At 36.1% G+C, this 11,620-nt stretch overlaps 1 long non-coding RNA gene across 1 annotated transcript in view; it reads right to left on the reverse strand.

Annotated features, from left to right (window-relative positions):
- The window catches only part of LOC127968154 (uncharacterized), a 146,954-nt gene extending 138,276 nt beyond the window's left edge, over positions 1 to 8,678 (reverse strand). The window contains exon 1 of the long non-coding RNA XR_008155901.1: positions 8,534 to 8,678. This is a non-coding gene — a long non-coding RNA (uncharacterized LOC127968154). The remainder of the gene's footprint in view (positions 1 to 8,533) is intronic.
- Positions 8,679 to 11,620: the final 2,942 nt, after the last annotated feature.

Here is an 11,620-nt window from a genome sequence, read left to right on the forward strand (position 1 = left end):
CTGTTTTATTGTTATATGTTATGTTCATTTCATTTGAAAGTCGTAATATTTGCCAAGTTTGGTAACCCATATTCAGAATTGGTTCTTTGCATTTAACCCATCCAAGTGCACACACACAGCAGTGAGAAGTAAACACACACCTGGAGCAGTGAACACACACCCGGAGAAGTGGGCAGCATTATCCAGTGCCCGGGGAGCAACTGGGTGTTTGGTGCCTTGCTCAAGGGCACTTCAGTCATGGGTATTGAGGGTGGAAGAGAACACTTCACATTCACTCCCTCCAACTACACTCCCTTACAACTCCTGCCAGCACAGAGACTCAAACCTGCGACCTTCGGGTTACAGGTCCAACTCTCAAACCATTAGGACACAGCTGTGAACTGTATTTGCACGTTTGTGTGTTCATATGGATATGAATTGACACATTTGTACATCTTGAAAATGTCAGTTGTATTTTTACACATTCTTGTACATTTAAATAAAATATTTTAAAATATATTTGTAAATGTGTTTTTTGCATATTAAAATAAAATCTGTAATTTACTACAAAGTAGTTTCAAAATTTGGTTGTATTTAGTAATTTTCAATAAAAATACTGATCTTAATTAATATAAATAATTAACTCAACTGTTGGGTAACTTTTAACCCAACAGGATTTTAACCCAATGGGTTGGGTTGAAATAACCCATAGATGGGAAGGTGCTATACCAACCCATAGTTGGGTTACAGGTTGGGTTATTTTTAACCCAACATTTTTTAGTGTGTATGAATCCATCCAGTCACAGGATAACCACATACTAACCACATATTGGTTTCATTTGTCACGCATCTCCTAGTAACAAGGCACGTGTTTCTGCATGAGTTTATTGTGATTGGAATGACTTTAAAGTCCAGAAGTGTGTGATCCTCAGTCGCTTAGTGTATGATGTATCCCCGTGACTACTTACGAAGACGGAAAAGAGTGCATTGTTAGAGCTTTAAAATCTCTTCAGATTTTGAACGTTGTGTATTCCAGCCTTTAGCAACAACCTAACGTTACTTTAGTAATGATAAAACAACACCCTAGCAACCACCCACAACACAGTGGCATCATAGCGGCTGAGTTTTGCTTTGGCAAACAACACCCACATTTTCTTCTGAAAATCTAAATCTAGTATTCAGCATGGGTATTTAGGGAAAAGTTGTGTGTGTGTGTGTGTGTGCGTGTGTGTGTGACATGTTTAACTACACTCATTTGGCATGAAATAAAACTTTCTGAAATAAAACAGTGATGTCATCATAAACCTGCTGTGAACTCAGGTCCATCAACTGCCATTACTGTCAGATTCTAGCCTGCTTTGCAGTCATTCTTTCTTTTTCTTCTTTTTTGCCATTTTCCCTCACTTAAACCTTCACTACTTTCCATTCCTCCATCTGTAATGGAACATCTATTTTTGCTTAAATCGCCTCACAGTCGAGAGAAAGATGGTTACCACAGTCTTTACTCTGTTCTCTCTCTCTCTCTCTTTGTAACTTTGTGACTTTTTCTCTCTCTCCCTCACAATGATTGAATTACCATAAGTTTGTAGCCATGCCAAAATGTGCCAGGTTGTTCTGATTAAGACAGACATCATAAAAGTTTTTAAAACTCCAAATTATTAGAAAAGAGAGAGAGAGAAAGAGAGAGAGAACAAAAAAAACAAGAAGGAGGAGTTTGAATAATGGAAAAGCAGTTCGATGCACATATGGAAACAATTGTACAATTTCTGCTGTTTCTGCCAGCAGCATGAGTTTAAAATTACCACGAGAGAGACGCTGTCCTCTAATCCATTAGTCTATTAACAACTGCCTCAGGCTCAGATCTGCAACACATTTAGTTCAGAAACACTGTTGTTGTTGTTTGGGGACAGGGAAATACTGAAAATACACTTACTGTTGTTTTTGTTGTTTTACCTTTTGCATGCATATGGACACTCAAGCCACACTTTAAAACATAAGTTATTGGACCATGTTCTGTGCTATGCTAACAACAATGAAAAAATTTATTTCTGAGAAAACGTCGTTTGAATCATTGTTAGAATTATAGATTTGTGCTGTCTATAAAATGAATTGATCCCATTTGCCAAAGTGAGAAAACTCCTGCAGAACTGTAGTGAAACATTTTCTTAAACAAGAGCAGGTCAGGAGGTCAGGAACCCATCCAAAATACAGAAGAGTCAAATTAGAAAGTGACATGTAAGATTATTAAAAAGCATGCACATGCAATACAAAGAGGTTATAAGATGCTCATTTCTCTTTGGAGTGTTACAAGCTCTTGGTGCATGAAGAAGATCTGTAAAGTTGCAAAGACTAACACCATGTCTACACCGGATGACAACAAATTAAAGAACTCATTATAATCAGTGATGCTGATACACTGAATGACTCGACAGAAAAAGAGCAATGTCATATGACCCCTTTAAGATATTTAATATTTTCTGTGTTTTGAAACTGGAGTCTGTTTTTAAGCACCGTGAACTGAGAGCTTTATCTGATGCCCACAGTTCTAGACATGATCAGCAAATTCATTCCTGCTTTTGAGACAAAACTTGTTTGTAAACATGAAGATGTTATATTTACTCTATTTGCAATGATTACTTCAGAAACTGCATACTGAATATAACTTGGATAGATGCAAATAAATAGTTACAGATTGTGATTCAACAAAATACAATTTCTCTTTTTACATTTTGCATAGCTGCTGTTTTTGGAAAGCATTCATCAACTTAAGCCTGTGGTGTGCTTGCATATACATCGACTCAATGTGATTTGCCAATAATGCTGATTTCATGGGTTGGTGTGTGTGAGCGCACATGTGCTTGTGTTTATAAGAGTGTCTGTATGAATTAGGGCGTTGAATGCTTCAGGCTCAAGGTATTTTGCAAGTGTGTGTTGGCAGAGCTGTATGCTGTGTTTCCAAACACCACACTCACTCTGTAATTACCAACATGCCCATCACAACATGTCCCGACAAAAACCCTTTTACTTCTCTGGATGCAGCCCCCACCTCCTACTCTATGCAGACTCATTTCTATGTAGGCTATGAACATCTCATATGTTGCATTCTGCACATCACTAGCATCACTGTCCAAAGAATACAACTCTTATGCGTAACACAGGTGTTCCAGAAAGCAGTCTTAACAAGTAAACTCAGTAAGTTAACTGTTAAAGCTGCAGAACGGAAGATTTCTTCAGCCCTCTAGTGGTTGAGGTGTAAAGTCCCTTGTTGAGAAACAGTGTTTTGGTAATTGCAGTAAGTGAGCTGGGCTTTTTGAGGTGATCATTGTATCACTAACAATATCAAAACTCAGCCCTCTCCTAAAACAAAAGATAGACACATCACATAAACTAATATTCCCTGGTGTGTTTTGGGCAGATTGTGTTGATAATAAATTGTGTTTGGGTTGCAGCTGTCAATTGCTAAATAAATAAATGAATAATCTGCTCCAATCATTCCAAATCATCTTCATGTGTGGCATTTCAAATCAGATTCTAACTCCTTCATTGAAATAGAGCCAGTGCTATCAGTTGATATAAGAGCGCCCTCGTGTGGTTCTTTACTGTGGTTTCAGTGTTCGATACTGAGCACAACTGCAAGCTCTTCGCAAAGACAATTATTTAAATAGATCCATTAAAATTTGTTGAAAATATTAAATAGTAGTAATATAATAATTAATTACCTACAGTTAACATGAAAAAAACCTTCAAATCCTCAATAATGAACATATTTTTCATTACAGAGTTTTAAATGTATGAGTGATAAGATATTAGAAAAGCAGTAGAAATAAAAATCCAGAGACAGAAAGATGTAGTCCAAGCACACTTGCAGTTATTATGACATCACTATTTATTCAAAGATGATTGTGAAATAATAGTTATTACACAACATGTGATTTAATCTAATTAAGGATTAGTTAGATAATTAGTTACCAGATTAAATTCAGATTCTTATAAAAGTCATATTTTTTGAGAATGGACACATTTTTTAGGTTTTAATTATGATCTTTTTTAAAAGTTATTGAAATATATACAAATATATGGAAATAGTCTGTTGATGGTAAGTGTGAAGAAATGCTTCAAAACTACTAAAGAAACATTGACAAAGATGAATCTATTGATGTATTTGTATTCTCAGGGAATACTAATTCAACAATAAGGGGAAAAAAAGATCTACAGAAGATGAATCCTTATTGATATGAATGTAATACTGAATTTGAAATGACTAAGAGACAGTGAAAACACACATGGCATGTTTAGTTGTGTCCACAGATCTCTTGTTCAGAGACTGAGCATTAGAAATCATACATGATTTTAATTAAGCTCTCTCAACTAAATTATTTTAGCTATGTGATTTACGAAAATACAGAGAATACTCATATAAATACATACTGAAATGTATATATCTAAAGAAATATAGTAGTTTGTAATATTATTGGGCACTTCCTGTGATCAGTGCGAATAGAGAGTTGAATCTAAGGCTAATGCACTGAAGGCAGATAATGTGAATGAGCAGAACGGCAGAGATGCTGGATGAAGCCTGCAGGTGGCAGAGCAGCACAAAAACACATCTGATCACAGTCCAGGTCTCTGAACAATGTTTGAACACTGGGTAACACTTTAGAATAAGGTTCCATTAGTTAATGTTAGTTAACTACTTATGTTAACATGAACTAAGCAAGAACAATCCTTCTACAGCATTAATAAGTCTTAGTTCATGTTAATTTCAACATTTACTAATGCATTATTTAAATCAAAAGTTGTGCTTGTTAACATTAGTTAATGCACTGTGAATTACCATGAACTAACAATGAATAACTGTATTTTCATTAACTAATATTAACGAAGATGAATAAATACAGTAATAAATGTATTATTCATTGTTTGTTCATGTTAATTAATACATTAACTAACATTAACTAATGGAACCTTATTCTGAAGTGTTACTGAACACTGAAACAGCAAACATTGAGACTCACATAACTTGCACATCTCAAAACTGTCCAACTTTTGTATTGCCTTTGTAAATGATGAGGATTATATTGATGATTGATTGTTTATGCTTCATCTCTCTTTAAATGTGTCCCACAATTATCTTTTTAATGTTCATTTGTAACTATTATTATTACATAAACACTTTGATGTTAATTCTTTCTTATTTCATAAGTGCACCAATTCTTTGCACATGTATACAGTTACATGTGTTGTGTTGCTTTTACTGTTTTAAAAATACTTCTACAAACTGTTTGACTGAAGAATGAACATACTGTCACTTCTGAGGCCATTTATGAATGCACCAAATGGAAAAAAGCATGACACTTTAAGTACATTTGTAAACCAACTGCATACTTTTAATGTCAATTTTTCTTTATATTGTTATATATATCTTAATATTTTTCTTTATTGGAAATGTATTTTGCTATATAAACACTTAAGCACTTTTATTTTAACTAATTAAATAGTTGTTAATACAGTAGTTTCTTCTCTTGATGGCTTGAAATTAGTTGTAAATGCTAAAAAAAAAAAAAAAAAAAAAAAAAAAAAAAAACTAAATGCATTATTTTTACATGGCCCAGATTAACTATAAATGGTACACAGACTGAAAGGGTTGAATGTTATAAATATCTAGGTATATCTGGCTCGATGATAAGATGACTTCCAGCTCTCATGTTGATAATTGAGACCAACATTGTTTTTCCTTTCTCTCTCTCTCTCTCTCTCTCTCTCTCTCTCTAAAATAAATTCTCCTTTGATGCTAAAAGCTCTCTGTGTCCGTCTCCTTGTGTTTCAGGCTCTTCATACAGTAAGCCAGTATGCAGCAGACCTATTTTTAGACTCTATAGTCTCCAGTCCCATCATACAGTATAGCATCCACTCGTGGAAAACAAGGCCTTATTAGCAATAGTTAGGAGGCTGGTCAAATCTTTCAAGCATAAATCTATTTGAGAACATGGCTGTGTGTTCTAGGAAAATGTGTCATGATGTTTGTTAACAATTACTGTCACAGGTTAAACTCATACTGTTCAAACGTTTGTGGTCAGTAAAATATTTAATGTTTGAGAACATATGCTTATGCTTATCCAAGATCATCTGCTCAACAATAAAGTAAAAACAGTCATTTTGTAAATGATAGTTTTAATGTTTTATTGTATTATATTGTACATTGATTCCTGTGATCCTGCAGGCTGATTTTTGAGCATCATTCCTCCAGTCGTCAGTGTCACATGATCTTCAGAAATCTTTCTAATATGTTGATGTGCTGCTCAGGAAACATGTTATTTGATTTGTACAGTATACTACATGAGTATACCTCTCATTTGTAGTTTCACTATATGTGATCTAGCAGTAAGTTCAAGTGAGCACATGACAGTAATGCGTCCAGCTCAAATAATGTACATACATCTCAGAATGTGCTGCATCCTCGGGAATTATCACTTTGCAAATAAAATAAACTGCTTTCAAAAAAAGTGATCTCTTGTCTCAATCTGTGAGGGGCAGATTCTGGGCTCAGACTCAACACAGTCAGATTCACAGAACTGGGCCAAGACTCAACACCTCACTTATAAATGTTGCAGGGAAATTCAATTTCTGAAAATGGCCTATCTTCATAAGCAATTCATATTTAAAATTTTCAGGACAAAATCAAGTTAAAAAAATAAAAAAAATAGTAATTATGGGAATTTTTCCACCTAGTCCTAGTGTACACAGGCGTGTGAAAGCAGGTGCGATAGTAAAGCCAAAGGACTGTTCGTACACACACCAGTTGTTCAGTGTGCTGTATAATTCAGCTGTTTATTGTTAACTTTACAGACAAGACTAATGATGTCTAAGTGCAGATTATATGTTAATGTTTTATGGATATTTTCATTGTTTTTTGTGAAGAGTTTCAATCCGATTATATCAGCAGTTTAACGTGTGTGTAATCATCAGGTCATTGAGAAATGTAAAGAACAATGCAGGTTGTGGTATATGATATACGAGTTAAAAGAGTTGATCAAATTTGGATGATGTGTACTGTTGATGTAAATGTATACCGGGATTGATGAAGCGTTACAGAGTGTAACATAAGAGAGTCATTCATTAGAGCGTAAAATCTCTATCTGATGATTTCTGTTCATAAATCTTAAAAGTGTATAAGAGTTAATCGCTTAGGGCTCTAGGGGAATTAGGGGTCCCATCTGATATCGGCGAAACACATTTGGTAAATGTTCCAGCGTATGTACCACTTTGATTTAAGACACACACATGTGGACTTACCTTAGCAGTTAGGGGGAATACCCGCTGCCATTTTAAACTGTGTTCTCTATTGTGAAGTGGACAAGGGAAGTTAATATGGACAGACAACTGAACAACATTCATTAGGAAAACAGTGTGTCAATAATGCAAAATGATAGTTAAAGGCAGTTCATCATTGAATTCAATGATGTCATCTCTGTTCAGTTAAATAGTGTCTGTGCATTTTTTTTTTTACAATCAAGTCAACGATATCGCTGTAGATGAAGTGACCCCAACTAAGCAAGCCAGAGGCGACAGCGGCAAGGAACCGAAACTCCATCGGTGACAGAATGGAGAAAAAAACCTTGGGAGAAACCAGGCTCAGTTGGGGGTCAGTTCTCCTCTGACCAGACGAAACCAGTAGTTCAATTCCAGGCTGCAGCAAAGTCAGATTGTGCAGAAGAATCATCTGTTTCCTGTGGTCTTGTCCTGGTGGTCGTCTGAGACAAGGTCTTTACAGGGGATCTGTATCTGGGTTCTAGTTGTCCTGGTCTCCGCTGTCTTTCAGGGCTGTAGAGGTCCTTTCTAGGTGCTGATCCACCATCTGGTCTGGATACGTACTGGATCCGGGTGACTGTAGTGACCCCCTGATCTGGATACAGACTGGATCTGGTGGCTACGGTGACTTCGGAATAAGAGAGAAAAAGACAAATATTAGCGTAGATGCCATTCTTCTAATGATGAAGCAAGTACATCGGGTGTTATGGGAAGTGTTTCCGGTTCCGGTTTACCTAATTAATGCAGCCTAAACATCCTTTAACGGATTTGGATATTAAAAGCATATTAGTGTGTTATGTGTAAGCCAGGTTAAAGAGATGGGTCTTTAATCTAGATTTAAACTGCAAGAGTGTGTCTGCCTCAAGAGCAATGTTAGTTAGGTTATTCCAGAGTTTAGGCGCCAAATAGGAAAAGGATCTGCCGCCCGCAGTTGATTTTGATATTCTAGGTATTATCAAATTGCCTGAGTTTTGAGAACATAGCGGACATAGAGGATTATAATGTAAAAGGAGCTCATTCAAATACTGAGGTGCTAAACCATTCAGAAGCTTTATAAGTAAAAAACAATATTTTAAAATCTATACGATGTTTGATAGGGAGCCAGTGCAGTGTGGACAGGACCGGGCTAATATGGTCATACTTCCTGGTTCTAGTAAGAACTCTTGCTGCTGCATTTTGGACTAGCTGTAGTTTGTTTACCAAGTGTGCAGAACAACCTCCCAATAAAGCATTACAATAGTCTAACCTTGAAGTCATAAATGCATGGATTAACTTTTCTACAATTGACATGGCTAGTATAGGCCATATTTTAGATATATTTTGAGATATAAAAATGCAGTTTTACAAATGCTAGAAACTTGCAAGGTAAGAATAGCACACCTAGGTTCCTAACTGATGATGAAGAATTGACAGAGCAACCATCAAGTCTTAGACAGTGTTCAAGGTTATTACAACCAGAGTTTTTAGGTCCTTATAATTAACACCTCTGTTTTTTCAGAATTTAGCAGTAAGAAATTACTCCTCATCCAGGTTTTTATATTGACTCTGCATTCCATTAATTTCTCAAATTGGTATATTTCTCCGGGCCGCGAAGAAATATAGAGCTGAGTATCATCAGCATAACAGTGAAAGCTAACACCATGTTTCCTGATGATATCTCCCAAGGGTAACATATAAAGCATGAAGAGTAACTAATAAAATAAAACTAATAGAGAGATACAACCACGATCAGATGATAAGAGCAGATCATTTGTAACTCTAAGGAGAGCAGTCTCAGTACTATGATACGGTCTAAATCCTCACATATACCATTTTTCTCGTAGAAGGAATATAATTGTGAGGATACCACCTTTTCTAGTATCTTGGACAGAAAAGGGAGATTCGAGATCGGTCTATAATTAACTAGTTCTTTGGGGTTAAGTTGTGGTTTTTTGATGCGAGGCTTAATAACAGCCAATCTGAAGGTTTTGAGGACATATCCTAATGACAATGAGGAATTAATAATAGTCAGAAGAGGATCTATGACTTCTGGAAGCACCTCTTTTAGGAACTTAGATGGTATAGAGTCTAACATACATGTTGTTGGTTTAGATGATTTAACAAGTTTATACAATTCTTCCTCTCCTATAGTAGAGAATGAGTGGAACTGTTCCTCAAGGGGTCTATAGTGCACTGTCTGATGCGATACTGTAGCTGACGGCTGAATGATTGCAATTTTATCTCTAATAGTATCGATTTTACAAGTAAAGTAGTTCATAAAGTCATTACTGCTGTGAAGTTGGGAAATGTCAACACTTGTTGAGGCTTTATTTTTTCGTTAATTTAGCCACTGTATTGAATAAATACCTGGGGTTATGTTTGTTTTCTTCTAAAAGAGAAGAAAAGTAATCAAATCTAGCAGTTTTTAATGCTTTTCTGTAGGATAGGTTACTTTCCCACCAAGCAATACGAAATACCTCTAGTTTTGTTTTCCTCCAGCTGGGCTCCATTTTTCGGGCTGCTCTCTTTAGGGTGTGAGTATGCTCATTATACCATGGTGTCAAACTGTTTTCCTTAACCTTCCTTAAGTGTAAAGGAGCAACTGTATTTAAAGTGCTAGAAAAGAGAGAGTCCATAGTTTCTGTTACATCATCAAGTTATTCTGAGGTTTTGGATTTGCTAAGGAATTTGGATAAATCAGGAAGATAACTTAAAAAGCAGTCTTTTGTGGTAGAAGTGATGGTTATTCCATACTTGTAACAAGAAGTAGAATTTACAATTTTGGCTATATGAAGTTTGCACAAAACTAAATAATGATCTGAGATATCATCACTTGGCTGCATAATTTTAACACTATCAACATCAATTCCATACAACATCATGTTGTAATTTCTAGATGATAACACAAGACATTGGACTAAGAGCTCCCTTGATCTCAAGAGACACACTAGTGGCTGACGCAAGAGACTGCTGTCTTTAGCATCGTTGTTAATGCCTCTGCTGCTGTGCTGAGAAAGCCGGTTCGAATCCTGCTCGGAGCGAATTAGGGGAGTAGAACTGGAGGAGTTACACTCACAGATTATAATCTTGAAATTATGGCAATTATGAGAAGGCATGAATGCAGCTACTGTCTCACAACAGAGATTTTCACCCCAGTTAACAAAGTATACACATACCTTTCAGGTTTATAGACCTTTAGTCATGTTGTTTTCTTAAAATGATACACTTTTGTGCTTTTTTTTTTATTTAGTGTAGCAGAAATGAGTCAAATCAGACAAATCAAAGAGTCTATCAGAGCTGTGTGCATTGAAACATGAGCCGAATTCCTCAGGAAGTCATAAATCAGTTCTAGTGCCACAGGAACCAAGCAAGATAACCAACCAACCAACTTGTTCACACAACAGCTTTCAACATTAACACCAATAGAACAATTATTGACAATTTTAATTCGAAGAAGAGATTGTCAAATTTATTGTTCGTGATTGGAATGCAACGCTGGACATCACATGTAAACCCAGGAGATCAAGTTAAATACTTGCATTGACTTCCCCCCCCAGCCAGTGAAACCAGACTGAAATTCCTAAGGGGGAAGGGCTTTAAACCTTTGTCTTCACAGAAAAGTCCTTTGCCAGAGAATGGCAAAGAAACCCTTTTTATACATTATATATGGACCAGAATGAACTCAAAAAAGACTTATGAATGAATCATTCCATTGCTTAACTCCATATTCATTTACGTGTAACCCACACATTTGACTATCATGTATAATCACTTATTGTGTATGTCTTTTGATAACTATAGGATACATAGTCATGTCTAGTATTGAAATAATCGCATTTTCTTGCTTGATATTGTCCTGACAATCATTTATTTGTAAAATATATCATAATCATGTTATAGGAATCATGTCCAAAATTAGACCCTGTGAGGCAAGAACCACATGCTTGGTAAGATAAACAAATGATTTATGATACCCACCCCAAGAACATATCTGATTGGTCAAGGCAACATTTGAGGGGTGGCCAACAGGAAAGTTTAAAAACTTTGGACACGATTAAATCTTGCTTTTAGTCGGTTTTTAGTTCTAGTCTAGCTGCTGCTATTAGCCATGTCGGCTTTTAGTTCCAGCCTTGCTCGTGCTATCAGTCATGCCTGCTCTTAGCTTGTAGCTTTGCTACCTAGCTTTAGCTTGTAGCATCTAGCCATGTGGTTAGTCATCATGGTTCTTTGAGCGCGGTTCCAGCGTGCCTGCCTGCTGCTACTTATGCCACAATGAGAAGGAACACAACCTAGTCTCGTCAAACTTTATTTCTTTTCTTTTCCGTTTGAGAGTTTCGTGTTCTGAGTTAAGTTT

This window comes from Carassius gibelio, chromosome B11 (assembly GCF_023724105.1).
Source record: "Carassius gibelio isolate Cgi1373 ecotype wild population from Czech Republic chromosome B11, carGib1.2-hapl.c, whole genome shotgun sequence".
NCBI lineage: Eukaryota > Metazoa > Chordata > Actinopteri > Cypriniformes > Cyprinidae > Carassius > Carassius gibelio.